We start from the raw sequence: 21,084 nt of genomic DNA, 5'->3' as shown, positions 1-21,084 counted from the left end.
GGGCATGTGGAGAGGATGGGGGATGACAATTGGGTACAGAAAGTGAGAAGTGTTAATGTTGGGGGTGGGGTTGCAAGAGGTAGACCTAAAAAGACCTGTGATGAGGTCATTGAGTGTGACCCGAAGGATAAGGGACTGAATAGGGAAGCTGCCAGAGACTGAGTAGCTTGGAGAGCCCCCATTAGGTGACAAAGGCCGACGCATGCAAGCATGTTGGAGCCTTCAAAAATGAAATGACAAATTATTATTTTTTCAGGGTAGACAACACCCCCTTTGAAGATTTTAATATCACTTTTTTTCACCCCTAATGGGCTTAAGGCATCTGGCTGTAGATAGATCGGTATATAGATTATTATTATTATTATTTTTTTTTCAAGGCAGACAACACCCCCTTTGAAGCCAGCATATTGGTGTAGCGCCGCCAGCCTGTCACCATCAAACTGGTCAGCAAGATGTTCCAGGCCAGTGTTTACTTGGATGGTGGCATTTGCTGGGACATTCTATTCTAATTTGATGGTAAATTAGACTGACCCGATTCTTCATCCATTGGCAGAATCTTGTATAATTTAGTAATGGATGTGACATTCATCAAACGCTGCATGCTGAATATTGACTATATAGTTCATTCACTTTGACTTGGCCCAGATTGTCATCATTTTGCAGCTTGTCATAGTTGTGAGGTAGGAATGAGGCCTTTGGTCATGTAGTAAGTTCAGCAAAATAATGTCCCGTGGGAATTTTGGTAGGACAGAAAGCCGTCTATTCAGATTTCTTAAGGATGCCCCAAAATAACATTAAAACCTGTTGGCAGTCAGAGAAACTGTTGGCATCAACCTAATGACACCTGTATTGAAAGTGTATCATTGGCACATTTCACTTGGATTGTTTCATCAACTCAACCTATAAAACTTAACGTTTGCTGCTGGGATTCATTCTTCATCCAGGTTCTGCCTTATGGAGCCCCAGTAGGATTAAAGTGATTTTATTTTCAGGAGGCAGTTTTTTTTTGATCAAGTGAATGAAGAAATGTACCTCTGACTGAACAGACAGTATATAGTAGCTACTACTGTATTGTAATACACCCTTTTTTTCCTATTGCCTCTAATCCCCCCCTTGTTGTATGTTGCAGGGGAGGGAGGAGGAGGGAGAGGGAGGACATAAGAGTGAAGGAAGCAGGGGGGAAGAAGGGGGAGAGAGGAGGGAGAAGGGGATGGAAGAAGCTGCTTTTCAGGAAAGAGGAAGAGGTAGAGGGAAGAAGGATGACTAGAGGTAGAAAGACAAGGAGGGGAAAGGAAGAAAGGAGAGAGAGATGGGGTGGAGGAGAGGCAGGAAGGAGGAAGAATGGACATGAAGGGAGGGATGGAGGGGTGGGAACTGGTTGGGGGATGGAGGGGGCAGGGAACAAGTGGAGGGAAAGAATGTGGAGATTGGTGGAATCTGCCAGCTTTGGTCAGTCTGGCTGGAGCTGTGACTGGTGAAGGATGTTTACATTTTGTTATATGATTTTTTTCCTTTTTCTTCCCATTAATTGTTTTTATGCTGATAATATTGACTTTAGCGTGTCTTGCAAACATTCCTGAGTATTTCTAAAACTTACCCATTGATATTTTTCCTGGAGTTTTTAGTGTCATGGCTTATATGAATGTTCTTTTTCAGGGATGTGAGTTGGGGGGGAAGGACAGCATGATGGCAAAAAGCAGCATGACATGGAGGTGAAGTAATCTGTGGCACCTTTCCAGCATCAAGGCATTTAGCTGTACAGGACTACCACCACCACAGCTACCAGAACTATCATAGCCACTACTAGAGCAACCACAACCATCATAACACTATTGCTGGAGAGGACATTTAGCTGGATACGACTTTGGTCAGTATGCCGTAACCATATCTATTATTTTTTTGTGCCTGCTACTTCCATATGGCTTTATATAGCTTAAGAGGCTTTTCTAGAGGGGTTAGATATACATACAGCAGACTTTCACCAACAAAAGTGATGATATGTAGGGCAGGTGGCAATACTGTCAAAGCAGAGGAAGTGTAGCCAGGTGTAGTTTGCTGCAAGGGTGTGGGAAATAACTCCATCTTGGTCAGTGTTTGTGATAAGTGGCTGCATAGGAGATGTAATGGTGGATCAAGCGGAAATGACTCACTCCGGCCCATAGCTCTTCCTGCCCTAGTCACTCCGACCCTTAGCCAATAATAATAATTAGGTTAGCTAAAAATGAGTAATAATAACAGCTGTAACGACTGGATTTCTGTCAGGAAAGGGGGGCCGGTGTGACTAGGGTGGGAGGCCAGAGTGGCCAGGGCCAGCAAAACTAGGGGCCGGTGTGACTTGAAACCCATCAAGCAGCGTGGAGAGCCGCCATTAGGTGACCACGGCCGATGCGTGCAAGGATATTGGTGCCTTTGATACGATGATACAAATTAAATTCTAAAAATCTTTTGGCCTAGAAAGCCTCATCTAACAACAATCCCGTGCCCCATGTCAGTTTATTTATGGCCTGGTGTAGTAAGACTGGGTGGGTAATTTTGACTCTTCATCAAGGAGACATTCCATACTTAAGATTTGTCAAATTCCATGCAGCAACATGGTAAATTCCCCCAGCCCCTTGCTTGTTAGTTGATTACCAAGTGGTCAGATTAGGATGGTAATTTTGTCTGGTAACCAAGGAGAATCATAACTAAGGCTCAAGATTCCATGCAACAACTTTGTAAAGATCCCTAGCTCCTATTCAGTTACTTGATGGCCAAGTGTAGTCAGATTGGGAGGGTGATTTTGATGATAGGTCTGTTACAATAACTAGGCCCATATTTTCATTCTTTAGTGGCTTATTTCACACAGCTCATTGGTAGAAAGACAGTGGTATGGTTCTGCATTCATCCCATAGCATTTCATGACCAGCCTTATATTCTGGTATTTGCGTAGTATTACAATTTAGTATTTAAGATGGAGATTTGGCAAATTTTAGGTCAAGTTAGGGTAAAACAAGTATAGTAACAATGGACTCACACCTAACTCCTAGCTAAGGCTAGTCAATGTCCATGCAACCACATCTTTGTGATAGTCTTGGGAATGACCGATTGTCAGAAGATTGGCTATGGGAGCAAGAATGTGTGGCTAATGTGTTACTGGGATCATCCACACCTTTCCCACCCCAAGGTAGGCTAGAGAGAGACAGAAGAAAACTTGATGGAATGAGATACTAACCAGTGTTTGCCCAGTTGAATGAGCCACATGGCCATTCTCACCATTCAGGCCCCTGGAATCCTGGCATCAAGGGGCTGCAGTGTTTGCTGAGCCATTGACCATGATGAAGCAGTCTACTGTAAATGGCAGTATACAGGTTTTACTCTAACCTGGCCTAAAATTCTCTTTCCAGCCATATTCCTGAGCTGTAACAAGAGTAACTCTAGACTATGATGTTAGTCCTGAAGTGTTATGGATAAGATTTAGATTTGTCAAAGTCTTTTTGCCTTTGTGCCAGAAAAGAATATGGCTGCTTGTTTTGATAGGCAGGCCTAAATTTGTCCTTTTGCTGTTTATTTGTAGCATTTCATTTTTTTTTTTTTCATTCCTCATGGGACAACATAGGATGATGAATGAAAAAATATGAAATGCTACAAATAAGCTGCACAAGGACACATTTAGGCCTGCCTATCAAACCAAGCAGCCATACTGTTTTCTTGAACTTGTCCTAAACTGCCCCTTATCCTGAAAATGATCTTGTAAGGATAAACATTGTAATATATTATACTGATTTCACTTTAATTTGATCTAGATGTGACAACTTCCAGTCTTGAAAACTGAGCTGTAACAAAAGCCCATTAAAATAGTGCTATGGTCTTCTTTTTGGTTTAAAAATTTTTAGCATCTTGAATTTTGAGTTTGAACAATAGATGAGCAATAGAATATGCTGCTAGTCACAAACAAGTGCTGTGGAAAGGATAATTAGCTGTAGCATTGTCTTGTTCTGCCACTGAACGCTGTATGAAATGGCTTACTGAAGACAGTGTTGGCCAAGTTAAGGTATATGATAGCAGTAGTAGTAGTAGTAGTAGTAGTAGTAGTAGTGTAATCTGGTGTATTTCTCCTGCATATCTACTCAAAATTTAAATAATTTGTAATACAGTATATTCCCTCTTCTGTCGTTCTTTTCTTGGTTCTTTCCTCCTCCTTCTGCCTATGGGTGACTCTACACTGAGTGTCAAGCTAAGCGGTTATCTGTACACCAGGAAGCCATTTACTATGCTGGGTGGTAACCATATAACCAAATTATAGCACCTGGTGGTTTAGTGGGTAATTAAGGCCCTCCAATCGGATTGAGCCTGTGTAGGGTTATGCCCAAGGGGTGGTTGGGGTTTATTGCTCACATAATGCCACTTAGGGATGGGTGAGGCTGGTCATTGTCATCTTAAACATCAGGACCAACTTGCCTAGCCCCGGGCTCCTACACTCCTCATGGGGCAACATAGGATTGGATGATGAGATAAATTTTTTGAAAAAATTGTTGTAAAAATCCCTGAAAAAACTCCCCTAAGCTGTTTAATGGAAACCCACTCTCGGCATGACACACCAGGGTCATTATGTTTTAGCCTGTGAGGGTCCATAGTGTCTTCCAGTCTGAAAACTGACACATAAGATGTAAAATTCCCTCTAATGGTGACCGAATCCCGGTATAGCCCAGCTTCCTCCACAATTGTGTCATGTTTGGTCAGAGTTGCCTGCACAAATTGTCTGCAGTGACCCTGATAGTGATTAATTTTGCATACAGTAGTGCTTAACAGTAGTGATTAAGGCCTGTATAAAGTGTAGATAAAGTGTAATAGTGTTCTTAAGGCCTATATATAAAGTGTAAGGTAGTGCAATTGTGATTATGGTTAGAAAGTGGTGCACAGAAGTGAAAGTGTTGCACAGAAGTGATCATGTACCCCCTTAACATCTGTATATCTTACCAAAAGGCCCTTCCTTCCTTATGCTTGGATTACACCCTCTGCAAACATGGTAAGGGATTTTTTTTTCTGGTTAGTCAGGAGGCCTCACACTTTCCATAAGTTGGAATTGCAGTAAAGTCAGAATGGCCTCAGCCCCTATTATTCCAACTTAAAGAGGTTTTACTGTATATAAAATATCCATGAGGAGCGTAGGAAATACATCTATGAGGAGCTTAGGAAATATATATCTATGTATACAATTTCTTTGTAGTGATTGCAGCTTTGTTGGTATGTTACTACAAATTACAGTACTGTATCAGAACTGTAGAGGAAAGGTCTTATTTCAAAAGTCTTACCTTTCACTGAGAGTATTGTTACAGCATTGGTATGACTAGAATTTATTTTGTGCACTTGATGGGAAGAGGTGGAAGGAGGCAGGGAAGGCCAAGATGATGGCTGGATATCATGAAGGAACATGTGAGAAAATGAGGTGTGGAAGTTAAGGAAGTAAGGTATGATAGAAGGACAAAATGTGAAAGGAGATGTATATGACAATCATGGTACCTTTTGTTTTTTAGCAAGGGAGTCCATGGGAATACTTTGTGTCACAGGCACACACATAAGTGCAGGTAAATATGAAAAGTACTTTAATGTATAGATGTGAGACTATGGTATGGCATGAAAATGAAAAGTCATGAGTGGGAGCAATTGAGATGGGACTGCTGAGGAGTGTATGTGGAGTACAGAGAACGGATAGGATGCAAAAAATGTAATTCGTGAAAGATGTGAAGTGAGGAAATCTGTGGACACCAGAATCGAAGAGAGTGTACTGAGATGGTATGGTCATGTGGAGAGAATGGATAACAATAGAGTGGTGAAGAAGGTATATCTGAGCGAATTTGAAGGAGGGAGGAGGTGAGGTAGGCCAAGGAGAAGGTGGAGAGATATGGTGGATGGGTGTGTGAGGAAGAGAGATTTGGAAGTCAGTGAGGCTAGGGAACTGACAAGAGATCGAGCTGGCTGGGTGAATATTGTAAGGAGAAGTGCGTGATCAGGGATTAGGCACCCCTTTTTAACGTGACAGTGTCTGGATTGACTCTATCGGATACGTTTATGTGAAGCTACAGAACGTGGTGAATGTTTTTGGCATATCAGATAGAGCCAGGATTCCGGGGGCTTGAAAGATGAGTGAATAGAAGCGTGGCCCATTGGATTGGGCAAATTTGGGCTGTTTGGACATTGCTACTCCTCACACTGCTTTAGGGTGGGAAAGGAGGTCCTGATGATGATGATGATGATGATGATGATGATGTCAAGTGAAGATTATATGAGTAGTTTTGTACCTGTAAAGCTGAGCCAAGATTTTGAAGGCTTGAACTGTGTGATGATGATGACAGCAGTGAAAATGATGGTGGTGGTGATGATGAAGAAGATAATGATGGTGACAGTGATTGCAATGATGATGACAACAGTGATGGTGGTGGTGGTGATGGTGATGATGATTTCTGTTTTTCATTTTCAGGATCGTGTTCATGTGATCAAGGAAGGCGTATCGGTATTGATCTCTCTCCTGTCATCATTCACCCTCCTGTCGTCACTCACTCTGCCCACTGCCCAAGCAAGCACAGGTGACTGTGTATGTCTTGCTGTACTAAAAAATCATAGAGAAGAAAGCATTATCCTTTTTTTTTTCCCCGTTAATTGAGGAAGCTCCTTTTCCCAAGCAATTTATTTATTTATATTTTTTTCTCCTTTGTCAGTTGAGGAAGTTCCCTAACACCTTTTCCTGAGCAGTTTATTCATTTATTTATTTATTTTTTTTCCCTTGTCAGTTGAGGAAGCTCCCTAACACCTTTTCCTGAGCAGTTTATTTATTTATTTATTTTTTTTTTCCCCTTGTCAGTTGAGGAAGCTCCCTAACACCTTTTCCTAAGCAGTTTGTTTATTTTTTTTCTACCTTGTCAGTTGAGGAAGCTCCCTAACACCTTTTCCTAAGCAATTTATTTATTTAATTTTTTTCATACCAAAGATAAACAGAGGAGGAAAAAAAAATAGAATCCATATACCAGATAACAAGTGTCCTCCATTCATAAAAAAATCTGTAACACTTGGACTTGAACTACTGTAGGTTGAAGTTTTGGGGGAAAGTATTTTGGGGAAGCGAAATCCAAAGAGAAACAGGTTGGGGAATAATTGAAATCTGATAGAGGGGGGAAGAGGGAGGGGTAGGCCGAGGATGAGATGGAGGGATGGGGTGGAGAGGTATATGAGAGAGGAGGGTGTGAGTTGGGAGCAGGGCAATGAAATGGCGGGGGACAGGACGACTTGGAGGCGATTTGTTCGTGGCCACCCCAAACGGGATTGAGGCGTCTGGCAATAGATAGATAGATAGATGATAGGCAGAAGTTGTTCAGTATGGCAGTGTATCAGTAAAAAAAAAAAATACCCAGATGAGGTCATAGAGTGTGACCTCAGGGATAAGGGACTGATAGAGAGGGTGCTAGAGATTGAGCAGCATGGAGAGCAGCCTTCCGGTGACCAAGGCCAACACATACAAGCATGTAGGAGCCTTGATAAATGAGTGATGGACAGGTAAACAGACAAGTAGACAGACATAAATAGACAGACAAACAGACAGCAAGATATATAATGCTTTGTTTTGATGTACAGTGAGTAGATTTAATTGATTTTCTTTTTTCTTTTTTTTCTAGATCTGGGCAATGAAATGGTGGGGACAGGGCGACATGGAGGCGATTTGTTTGTGGCCACCCCTTACAGGATCAAGGCCTCTCGCAATAGATAGACAGACAGATAGATAGTAAAGCACACAACCTGGCCCATAATGAACTCCATCAGTGCTGCCTTCAGTTGGACTCTGATGGGGTGACTGATAGGAAGGTAAGAGCATGTGTGAAAAATGTAGAGTAATTCTGTTAAACCAATCGGGGCCCTCTTTCTGGACACCACAATGTGAGAAATGTTAAATGTATCCAAGTCGGTATCCCTACCGGGACACCGCTATGCAAGAATTTTCTGGTAAACAATTCGTAGGTCGTTACTCTTCCCTAAAGTTGTTTAAGTAAATCAAACAAGTCTCAGAGTTAGGTGATACGTAAATTAAATTTAACTCACCTACAATACTATTCTTCTATCTTATCTCTTCGCTAATCCCCCCTTGAATTGGCCAATTCGTAAAGGTTACTTAGCTATATGAAGAGGGAGTGATCGTTAACCGATGACGATGAGGCTGCCTGGTAGAGTTGCTTGGGCAAGCAAGCGTCCTTATGGTGTGTATGTACAACGTGCTACCTCCACGAGAGCTAGGAGCAGAGTGTGTTAGCTCCAAGAGAACTAGGAGCAGAGTGGGTGAACGCGGCAAACCCTAACCCTTCATCGAATTGTGGGTTGCCAACTCTTAGTTATTTACAGTACTAAATACAGTCAAATTACATCATGATATGTACAGGGTAAATCTAACAAATTAATCTTAGTTCCACTTAAATTAAAGTTAGACCAATTATTCCCTTTAACTATGTAAATATCTTAATTCCACATCTGCCTTAACAGGGAAATCTTTCCCTGCTTGCCACGTCACCTATCGCGCAGACGCAGCTTAGGTCAGTGGAAAATACCACATAATTACATGTATTTACAATGCATAGTTCTCCACGGGGGTTAAATGCAGTAGCATTTAATTTATCAATAACAAGAATTATTAAGGAGAACGTCGTTTTCTGGGTTATTAAAACCGCTTGAATAATTAACAACAGTCTCTACGTCCTCTGCCTTTAACCAGGGATAAACTATGATAAATTTAGAGAGCGCAACTGCTCTGGGGGAAAATATTTCCCACAGTTTTGGGGCCGGCGGAAAATGATACGTTGTATCATGTAATATGACCCTTAGCCAAGAGTTCCCTCCATAGTTCTCGAGAACCCTGTGCTGCGGCCCTACTAGGTCGCGCCTCTTGACCCGTTTGATCTTCACCATTCTCTGAATCCGGAGTGGCTGCTAACTCAAGGGGTACCAGTTTATCAATAGTTTTTATACTGGTATGTCCCCTGCATTTTATTTTTACGAGTCTCAGCACCCCTTCAGAATCTGGGTGTGTGGAGATTACTTTAGCTAATGGCCACTGGGATCTTGGCTGTTCAGTCTTCACTAAGACCACATCTCCTATGTTAATAACTGATTTGTTGCTGGCAGCTTGAGCTCCATAAAACCTCTCTCGTAGGCTCAAAAGATACTCTTCGCTCCAATGTCTATTCCATGTATCCAGCACCCTTTTCAGACGTTGATATCCCTCCCGAAGGTGTTGTCCTAAATCATTATTTTCTATGTTAGGATCATCAACTTCTTCCTGGATATCCACACAAGGCATTGGATGGAGCTTCCTGCCATGTAACATGTGAGCCGGTGTTAAGGCCTCTAGCGAGTCGCTAGTGTCATCTTGATAAGTCAGAGGTCTATTATTAACCCTGGCTTCAATTTCAGTTATTACTGTTCTTAAATCTTCTCTCGTGATCTTAGTTCTATGTAATGTTTTCCTCAGGCAGTTCTTGACAATACCAATCATTCTTTCGGTAAATCCATTTTGCCATGGAGCTCTTGGAGCTGTGAACTGCCAAATACAATTTCTGATTCCCAGCGTCGACTTAACCTTCGGGTCATTCATTATGTTCAACAGTATGGGAGCTGCTCCAACGAAATTAGTTCCGTTGTCGCTTATTAACTTGCCAGGACAAGACCTTCTAGCGGCAAATCTGCGAAAGACATTGAGGAATGTCTCTGAGCTTAGGTCTTCCGCTAATTCTAGATGGACTGCCCTTGTGTAGGCACAAGTAAATAAACAAATGTAAACTTTATGGGGAGTTTCCTCACCCGTAACAGTTATAGCCCCTGTGTAATCCACTCCTGTTATATGGAAGGGCCGACTTATGTTCACCCTATCCTTCGGTAGGGCTGGTGGTCCTGGGTAGATATAAGGTCGCTGCTCATACCTCCTACAAATGATGCAGTTTTTGAGATATTTTTTAATAACCTGTCTACCCTTAGGAATCCAGTACCTTTCCCGAATTTGGGCTAAGGTCTGCGGTACACCTCCATGGAGAGTGGAATCATGGGCTTCCTTTATAATAAGTTGTACAAAGCACCCACTCTTAGGTAATAAAATGGGATGTTTGGTTTGGATGGGCAAGTCAGCCTTTACCAATCGGCCTCGACATCTTATCAGACCTTTTCCGTCTAAGAACAAGCCTAAATTCTTCATCAGCTTATTCCTTTTTTCAGTGTCTTGGCCTAAAAGTTTATATATTTCCCCGTAAGAATTTCTTTGTACTCCTTTCAGCCAGTATTCTAGGGGATCTAATTTCTGAAACCCCACCTTCTTATTCAAAAATTCAACAACCAATTTAGTAGTATTTAGAAGTTGTCTTATTGATGAAAATCGGCTGATGTCAATCACTTCTGGCTCAGGTACTACAGGATCCAAGTTCACTACACTAATCTCAGCTATACTGTACTGTTTCTGTTCAGGCCAATCTTTAGTGAGTAACCATTTAGGACCTTTAAACCACAAATTATCTTTGATCAGTCTCCTTACGGTCGAACCCCTCGAGAGCAGATCAGCTGGATTTTGTTTGGAGGACACATGCATGAATTTATATTTGGAAGACAGCTCTTTAATAGTCTTCACTCTATTACGGACGAAAGGAATTTTACTGTCTTCCTTCCCTATCCAGTAAAGACAAATCTCACTGTCAGTCCATATGTAAATGTCCTCAAATTGAGTATCAAGAGTAATGGTTATATACCTGGCCAATTTAGTTCCTACTTCTATGGAAGCCAATTCCATTTGAGGTAGGGTTCTTTCTTTAATTGGCGCAACTCTGGCTTTGGACATTATAATCTTACTATCCTCTCCTGTTGCGCAATAAGCTACCGCTCCATAAGCCTTTTGAGAAGCATCACAAAATATGTGTAAGTGCGACTTCTCATTACTGTTTATTTTCCTGGGAATACATATGCTTGATGTAGTTTCAAACTCCTTTCTAATCTGTTCCCATTGTTCCACATATGTCTCACCTAATTCAGTGTCCCAGTCTAACTTTTCTCGCCAAGCCTCCTGTACTAAACATTTGCCCCTAATAACTATAGGACTGACCAATCCTAATGGGTCAAATAGCTTGGAAACCTGACTTAACAAGGACCTCTTTGTGAGAGTGACATCAGAGAACTTAATTGGTTTCAAAATTATTCCATCAGCTGTTGTATCCCAGTTAAGACCTAACACATTTTGAGTTTTGGGAATGTCAAAATCTGGATAGTCCTCTTGTATTTTATTCCTCAAAAGCGGTGAATTTGTATTCCAGCTCTGTAACGGCAAATTTGCCTTCCCACATTCGGAATTGGCTACTTCATAAGCCTTCAAGACTTCCGATTCTGTATCAGCAACACCTTGCAAATTATCCATATAAAAAGCCTGCCCTATTTCTGGACATTTGGCATTTTCAAAATGATGCTTTAAAGTGTTGCAAAGTAGGAAAGGACTAGCACAAGAGCCAAAGAGCACCGATCGGAAACAGTAAGTTTTCAATGGACTATCCTCATTTTGAGGATATTGAGGCCAGAGGAATTTTGTAAATTTCCTATCCTCATCTCTCAGTCCTATTCTGAGAAAAGCCTTACTAATGTCTGCTGTGTAAGCGTAAGGTTTCTCTCTAAATCTTAGTAACACATTCCCTAACTTCTCTGTTAGTGAAGGTCCAGAGTATAGGCAATCGTTCAAGCTAGCTGATCCCTTGGACGCTTTACTACTACAGTTGAATACTATCCTTATGGGAGTAGTTACTGAATCCTTGCTTACAGCATGATGTGGTAAGTAGTGTCCTTCTTTGTGGTGAACAGGGTATTCTACCTCTTCTATAAATTTATTCTTCAATTGATCCCTTATAATATTATCATATAGGATCAGATGTTCTGGTTTATCTCTCAACTTTCTTAGAAGAGAATTTAACTGAGCTTTAGCTGCTTGGTAATTTGTTGGTAACTCTGAGTGGTTTAGTTTCCATGGTAATCCTACCCAATACTGTCCATCCTTAAACTCCACAGACTGATTATACAAGTCCAATGTTATTTTATCTTCAGGGGTTGGTTCCTCAGAGTGTATACCTATACTGTCTAGGTCCCACAGTTTGTGTACAGGTTCAATGTTTTCATCCAACAAGTCATTTATCTGAGTAGGTTCTAATTCTGCACCTATTCTAGCTACCATCAATGACTGTGTGGGGGTAACAAACACTGAGTCTACTAGCTTGGCCTCTCCTTTATCTTGTTTTGGAAAAGGCAACTGACCTATAATAAGGTTACCTCCTGGACTCTTGAACAACTGTACCTTATTCCTTTTGAAAGTCCTCTGTAGGAATCTTCCACAATAATCAGAACCAATTATCATTTTTATGGGACCCACAGTATCTGATTCCACATTCCGTTTAGCCAACTTTATCCCTGAGCTTTGCAGATGATCAGAGGTTTCCTTCAATCCCTTTATGTATATACTTGTCTCCATAGTATCAAGCACAGCTGCTGTTATACGGCATTTATATCTGCCCAATTGTATTACAGGTCTAACTAAATCAAAAGACTGAGCCTTCCTAGTTGTTAAGAATCCTGTAATGGCTAGATTTACCTTGCCGATAACTGGTAACTTTAATTTCTTCACAATGTCTGCAGAAATGAAAGTTTTCTGAGCACCCGTATCAAACAGGGTACATACCAATTGGTTTCTATTCTCAAACAATACCTTCACATCTGCTATTGGTACTGCAGCTGGCATTACTAATGGAGCATTCCCTTTTGCAATTGTCATATTGACGCTTGCAGGTTTAGGAACCTCAATTTTCATCCTAGGGCATAAAGCACTATGATGATGATCCTTTTTGCATTTAAAGCAAAGATTTAATTTAGTCTTACAGTCCGCGGCAGTATGTTCGGAGTTCATACAGATTATACAACACTCCAGTTCCTGAAGCTTCCCTACTCTAGAAGCATAATCAGGGTAGTGTTGACAAAATACACTGGAATGTTGTTCACCACAAAAGACACAAACTTTCCTGTCTTTTACCATGGAAGGTTTTATTTCCTTAATATCTTCAGCATGTCTATTCCTTATCTTTAATACTTTATCCTCGGCCTTTGTGCTGCTAAGGAAAGTACCTATCTCTTCTTTAGGCACATACTTAGTCTTCTCTGACTTAACTTTCCCTATCAGTTGGTTAGTGGGTTTTTTCTTTACTTCGGTCTTCTGTTTGACCTCAGTAGTGTTTAATGTTCCTTGCAAATGTTTACAGAGTTGCATCAAGCCTTCCTCTATCTCTTCACAGGAGAAATTATCCTTCTGGTACCTACCATACAAAGCATCCTTGGTTTTCGGTGGTAGCTTTAAGGACACAATTCTTGAAAGCACCCAATCTGATGTCTTAATATCTTCGTAAGTACCTAAGGCCCTTAATTACAACTTATTGCAATTCTAAATTTTTGCAAGGAATCAAAATCGTGCCTAGGCGTGGGTAATTCTATTAGAGCCCGCAATAACTGATTTATAATTTGTTCCCTGTCTTCGTAATTTTGTCTAAGGATGGTCAAAGCCACTTCATAGTTATTTTCTTCTACTGGTAATTCTTTTATCAGTTGATATGGTGTTCCTTTGACCTGTCCTAACAAATAAGTAAGTTTGGTGACTTTAGGGAGATCTGTTCTATCGTGTACCAAATATTTGAACTGATCCCAGAAGGATTTCCAGTTCTGCTCTCCATCAAATTCTGGAAGCGTTATTTGTGGTAACACAGCTCTACTCTGCTGTGCCACAACTTGTGTTTCTGCGGCAGTGTCAGCTAATTTTGACTCTAGTGTCTTTACTACAGTTAAGTATTCTTCTAATTTGTTTTCAAACTTCGTAGTTTCTGACTCTAAGAGTTCCTTATTCTCAGCCTTTACTATAGCCGCTTCTAAAGTTAAGTAACTCTCTTCGTACTTACTCCATCGATCTTTCAGAATATTTAGGAGACTATTTATTCTCTCCTTGGACAGAGGTATTTGGTCCAACGACTGGTTACAATCATTTATGGCTCTAGTTACCCATCCTGCCTTACTACTAGAAGATCTTTGCAATAAAGAAACAGACATGTTGACGGAGTTCTAATTTAATAATTTAATTATGAATTCCAACCACAATTTTACCTCAACTTAGTAATGATTTGATTATTTTAAATTTTGAAGAGGGTAGGGATTAAGTCCTCATTGTACAAATTATCCCCTCTCCCAATTTCGTAATATTCATTACAGCTCAGCTAATTATTTAGTTTAATTTTGAGGAGTGTAGGGATTAGGTCTATACTTTTAACCTATTCCCCAGGGTTATTAAACCTCAAGGGTTTTATTTCATCCCCACACTCAATTGCCAAAACACCCATATTCCCAGAGCTCAGAATTTATTACCTCAATACTCCATAGGCCCACCCATAGCTTGTACAGCATAGAACTCTCCTTTCTTATGTTCTACATAATTTATAAATTTCTGCAGAACCGCTTCCCTACCATGATGGTTCCAATGTATACCATCAGATTTCAACATTGCTTGGAAGGGCTTGGCATTAAAATGTATGAAATCCCTTCCCTTCCTGGCCCGTTGCAACTTCCGGTTTACAGCTCTGCTAATTAATTTATATGTTCCATAACAAACTGGAGAGCCATATGGCAGGTTCCTTGGCTCGAGGAGGGTTATGGCTACTGAGGATTTACAAGAGCCCTCTATGGCTCCTACCACTGCTAAAATATTCTCCACAACTTCATTGACTTCCACGTCCTCATGGATATCATTTCCTCCAAGGAAAAGGACCGTACGGTCATGCTCCCAGTCTAGTACGGCATTCAGCCTTTCATCTTCAGAGAAAAAGCTTGCCTTTCCTCCCGGAGCCCTATAGACACGTACGTCCACGTCTTCCACTTCAACCGAATGTGGTAGTAAACTATGCCCCACAAAAGCAACTTTAAACACATTCAGCGCCTCTGCACACATCGGTTATCCTCACTCGGGGCACCAAAAATGTGAAAAATGTAGAGTAATTCTGTTAAACCAATCGGGGCCCTCTTTCTGGACACCACAATGTGAGAAATGTTAAATGTATCCAAGTCGGTATCCCTACCGGGACACCGCTATGCAAGAATTTTCTGGTAAACAATTCGTAGGTCGTTACTCTTCCCTAAAGTTGTTTAAGTAAATCAAACAAGTCTCAGAGTTAGGTGATACGTAAATTAAATTTAACTCACCTACAATACTATTCTTCTATCTTATCTCTTCGCTAATCCCCCCTTGAATTGGCCAATTCGTAAAGGTTACTTAGCTATATGAAGAGGGAGTGATCGTTAACCGATGACGATGAGGCTGCCTGGTAGAGTTGCTTGGGCAAGCAAGCGTCCTTATGGTGTGTATGTACAACGTGCTAACTCCACGAGAGCTAGGAGCAGAGTGTGTTAGCTCCACGAGAACTAGGAGCAGAGTGCGTGAATGCGGCAATCCCTAACCCTTCATCGAATTGTGGGTTGCCAACTCTTAGTTATTTACAGTACTAAATACAGTCAAATTACATCATGATATGTACAGGGTAAATCTAACAAATTAATCTTAGTTCCACTTAAATTAAAGTTAGACCAATTATTCCCTTTAACTATGTAAATATCTTAATTCCACATCTGCCTTAACAGGGAAATCTTTCCCTGCTTGCCACGTCACCTATCGCGCAGACGCAGCTTAGGTCAGTGGAAAATACCACATAATTACATGTATTTACAATGCATAGTTCTCCACGGGTTAAATGCAGTAGCATTTAATTTATCAATAACAAGAATTATTAAGGAGAACGTCGTTTTCTGGGTTATTAAAACCGCTTGAATAATTAACAACAGTCTCTACGTCCTCTGCCTTTAACCAGGGATAAACTATGATAAATTTAGAGAGCGCAACTGCTCTGGGGGAAAATATTTCCCACAGCATGGCTTAAGTGAAGAAGTGGAGTATAGTAGTGGTAGTAAGGGTTTTAGTAGTAGTAGTAGTGGCAGTAGTAGTTACAGTAATAGTAGTTGTTGTAGCAGAAGTAGTAATAGTGACGGTTCTAGTAGTAGTAATAGTAATAGTTGTAGTAGTTGTGATGGTTGTAGTTGTAGTAATTGTAGTACAAGTAGTAGTTGTGATGGTTGTAGTAGTAGTCAAACAGAGAGACATTGATGATTAATTTATACAGGCATGTTGGAGCCTGTATAAATGATACAAACAGAGTGGTGTTGATATCGTATGTTTGTGTCGTTTATAAAGGCACCAACATGCCTTTATAAACGATACAAACAGAGTGGTGTTGATATTGTATGTTTGTATCGTTTATAAAGGCACCAACATGCCTTTATAAACGATACAAACAGAGTGGTGTTGATATTGTATGTTTGTGTCGTTTATAAAGGCACCAACATGCCTTTATAAACGATACAAACAGAGAGGGGTTGATATTGTATGTTTGTGTCGTTTATAAAGGCACCAACATGCCTTTATAAACGATACAAACAGAGAGGGGTTGATATTGTATGTTTGTGTCGTTTATAAAGGCACCAACATGCCTTTATAAACGATACAAACAGAGTGGTGTTGATATTGTATGTTTGTGTCGTTTATAAAGGCACCAACATGCCTTTATAAACGATACAAACAGAGAGGGGTTGATATTGTATGTTTGTATCGTTTATAAAGGCACCAACATGCCTTTATAAACGATACAGAGTGGTGTTGATGTCACATCCTCACACAATTAGTACAGATTTAAAGACAGTGTTATTGTTGCATGAAAAAATATTTTGGAAATTGGCTGTTTGAATTTGGTAATGTGTAATGAATTGTAAATGAGTTTTTATTCCTGTAGAACAGTAATGATTGGATGAGAATGAATGAATGGTAGAACAGTAATGAGAAGCTACACAGTCTGTTGCATAACACAAGCACAGTGGCTGCCCTGGATGCTGGTACCTTCAGCTGGATGTGGGTCTTCCAGTCTGCCTGCACGTTTTTCTTTAAAGTGTGTGTATGTGTGTGTGTGTTCTTACCTGATTGTATCTTTACAGGAATGAGTCAAGCTCGTACTGTCCCGTGTCTTAAACCATATTTATCGTACATATCCTTAAATTTGTGAATTGTTTTGGCACACACTATTTCATTCGGTAGTACATTCCACTGATCAATTGCCCTATTTGGGAAACTGAATTTCCTTACGTCTTTATCACCTCTCTTCTTATGCAGTTTTTTGCAGTGTCCTCTTGCTGATGCTTCCCCATATGTTAAGTAATCATTTATGTCTATTTTCTCCTTCCCTGATATGCACTTATATAGCATTATCATGTCACCTCTTTTCCTTCTCTCCTGTAGTGTTGGTAGATTCAGTTTATTTAGTCTTTCTTCGTAGCTTAGGTCCCTTAAGCTTGGTATCCATCTTGTAGCGGCCCTTTGTACTTTTTCAATCTTATCTATGTGTTTTTTTATGAGGACTTCAGACTACTGATGCATACTCCAGGGTTGATCTGATGAATGATGCTATTATCTTTCTCAGCATGTCTTCATTTATGTATGTGAATGCTATTCTCATATTTGCAAGCAGTGTATACATGTTACATACCTTCTCACTGATGTGGTCATCTGGAGATAGTCTGTTGTTGATAATCACTCCTAGGTCCTTCTCCCTTTCTGATATGTGCAGGGTTGATCTTCCCAACTTATAATCCCAATCTGGTCTTTTCTCACTTTTACGAAACATAATTACATGACACTTGTCCACAGTAAATTCCAGGTGCCATTTATTGCTCCTTTGTGTGTGTGTGTGTGTGTGTGTGTGTGTGTGTTTGTGTGTGTGTGTGTATGTAAGGAGGAAGCAACCAGAGACCAATGACTATCCATGTTGTAGGAATAACCCTGTTCCATTGGCTGAAAACTATGTACAGTAATATTAACTCAAAATTTTCCACCCACAGAAGGCATTCAGGCCTCTGGATCTGCGGCCCAAGAAGACCCGTGCCATCTGATGCAGCCTGACAGTAGCAGATGAAGCGCCTCACACCTAAGATATCAAGAGGCGAATGTCTCACCCCGCAGGTACGGCAGCGAGGCATAAATAAACGTCATGTAGTTTGAATGTTTATTTTTTAACCCCCACTGAACTATTTTTAATTCCCCCTGAAGAGTTAGATGACCTCAATTGTGTCTGTATATTATTGTGTATGTCATTGTGTAAGTATGTTAGGACTACAGTTGTGTATGTCATTGTGTAAGTATGTTAGAGGACTACAGTTGTGTATGTTATTGTGTATGTTAGATGTCTGAGCAATTGTGTGAGAATGTTAGAGGACTGCAGTTGTGTAAGAATGGTAGGGAATGTTTAATTATGTGTAACTCTTGTTATTTTTTATCCCACAATGAAAAATAAAATATCCATCATGTGGAATATAAGTGTTATACCCACAGTCATACCACAAGTGGCTTTTGCAGACTTAACACATCTCTGTGATTCACTCTCATTGCATCTCAGTATCCTTTTGTGTGTAAGTAATCTATCTATCTATTGCCAGACGCCCTAATCCCGTAAGGGGTGGCTACAAACAAATCGCCTCCATGTTGCCCTGTCCCACACCGTTCACTGCCCTGCTCCCAGCTCACATCCCCCTCTCATATACCTCTCCACTCCATTCCTCCATCTCATCCTCGGTCTCCCCCTCCCTCTTCCCCTTTATACAAATAATAATGAAGACAATGATGCAGGAGAATACTGAGTAGCAAAAAGGAAGATAAATCACTAACAAAAAGGAGCTACAGTGCCTGCCACACAACTTATAATGTGGCCTCTTGTAGGTTGTGCCATCCACTCGTGTGATAGTTTTCTTTGCTATTTACATCTTACGCTTATAGATTAGTCACTTACAGGAGCAGCCTAGCATGGACGAACCTACCTTAAGTTTTCCCTTCATATGCATGTTTGTTGTTGTCTGTCTATCTATCTATTGCCAGACACCTTAATCCCGTAAGGGGTGGCCACAAACAAATCGCCTCCATGTCACCCTGTCCCTCTGCCATTTCATTGCCCTGCTCCCAGATCACAGCCTTCTGCAGTTATAGTTCATATTGCTGTGTTCTGTCAGTGTCGTTCTGTGTTTATGTGCTTTTGTCTGCCAACCTTCTTCAGTTATCTTTAGTTATGTTCTTCTCTTGACTCAGTGCTTAGCCAGTTTTATAAATCATGGCTGGTGCTCTGTTCAGTTAAGGCAGCTCCCTAACACCTCTTCCCAAGCAATTTATTTTATTTATTTTTTTAATAACAGAACAGAGGAAGGAAAAACGAATTTAAAAAAAAAATAATCCATCCACCATATTTCTGGTGTCCTCCATTCATAAAATGTCTGTAACAGTTGGACCTGAACAGCTGTGGGTTGAAGTTTGGAGGGAAACAACTCTGGGGAAGCGAGTTCCAGAGAGATGCAGTTCGGGGAATGAAAGAATTCTGATAGGCAGAAGTTCTGCAATATGGCTGAGTGACATTCCAGTCATGAGTGCTACCAGATGCTTATTACCCCTTGAATTATTTAAATAATTCAAATATCACCAAACTCTTCCTAAAAAATTGTACAAAATCCTATTACCCCGCTGTATCCAAAAATAACTAGCTAAGGGCTAGGGAGCTTGCTTAATTGATGAGAATACAAGCCATGTGTACAGTAGCATGCCTCACCTCAGTTTGGGGATTCCTTCAGAAAAAGGATGGCATCATTATTTTGAATTGAGTGATTAAATCCTTCAGCATTTAGCTTCATGTATTGTTTTCACTTCACTCAGCTAGATATGAACTCAGGGGACTGGTGGTCAGCATCCCCTGAAAGGAGAATGGTGATCTGCTGCCAATATGCTCCTGTAGACAAGAAAGCAGGGAAGGGATAATAGATCAGGTAAATGAGAGAGCCTTGGTTAGTAGTGGGCAGTGGTGTTTAGCACAGGAGGCAGTCCAGCACCTGAGGCCCAGTGATGGGTTTTGCTGACCTTACACAACTCTTGTCTTTCTCTTACTGATGTGTGAACGGTGGCAGTTTGTGACCATAAACAGGAGAACGTTGATATATGTTGAAATAAACTGGTAAGGAAAGGTGCTTGGGTGTCTCCCCAACCAGTGGGAATATGACTAACACTTTGACTTAGTCACACTTGTGAAGGAGCTGCATAGTGGTGGTGGTGGTGGTGATGATGATACTCGCTCACTTACTCACCCACTCACTCACTCACTAACTCTCTTATTCACTCGCTCACTCACTCACTCTTTTATTCACTCACTCACTCACTCACTGTCTTATTCACTCACTCACTCACTCACTCTTTTATTCACTCACTCACTCACTCACGCACTCACTCTCTTATTCACTCACTCACTCTCTTACTCGCCCACTCATACGCTCTCTTATTCACTTTTTCAGTCACTCACTCACTCACTCTCTTACTCACTCACTCACTCACGCACGCACTCACTCTCTTATTCACTCACTCACTCACTCTCTTACTCACTTACTAACCCACTCATACGCTGTCTTATTCACTCACTCACTTACTCACTCACTCACTCTCTTACTCACTCACTCACTCACTCTCTTATTCACTCACTCACTCACTCTCTTACTAACCCACTCATACGCTGTCTTATTCACTCACTTACTCACTCTCTCACTCACTTACTCACTCACTCACGCACTCACTCTTATTCACTCACTCACTCACTCTCTTACTCACTCACTCACTCTCTTATTCACTCACTCACTCACTCACTCATATTCACTCACTCACTCACTCACTCTCTTACTCACTCACTCACTCACTCACTCTCTTATTCACTCACTCACTCACTCACTCTCTTATTCACTCACTCACTCACTCACTCACTCTCTTATTCACTCACTCACGCACTCACTCACTCTCTAATTCACTCACTCACTCACTCACTCACTCTCTTATTCACTCACTCACGCACTCACTCTCTAATTCACTCACGCACTCACTCACTCACTCACTTTCTCATTTTCTCACTT

At 40.9% G+C, this 21,084-nt stretch overlaps 1 long non-coding RNA gene across 1 annotated transcript; it reads left to right on the top strand.

The window, feature by feature from the left end:
* Positions 1–6,456: 6,456 nt before the first annotated feature.
* LOC145391204 (uncharacterized) lies at positions 6,457–18,362 on the top strand. Its single transcript, XR_013895794.1, has 3 exons — positions 6,457–6,563; positions 7,647–7,833; positions 17,998–18,362. It is a non-coding gene; the product is annotated as an uncharacterized LOC145391204 (long non-coding RNA).
* Positions 18,363–21,084: the final 2,722 nt, after the last annotated feature.

The sequence above is a fragment of the Coenobita brevimanus genome, chromosome 17 (assembly GCF_032717465.1).
Source record: "Coenobita brevimanus isolate Jiangsu-jjx chromosome 17, ASM3271746v2, whole genome shotgun sequence".
NCBI lineage: Eukaryota > Metazoa > Arthropoda > Malacostraca > Decapoda > Coenobitidae > Coenobita > Coenobita brevimanus.
This window is presented reverse-complemented; position numbering and strand designations above follow the sequence as displayed.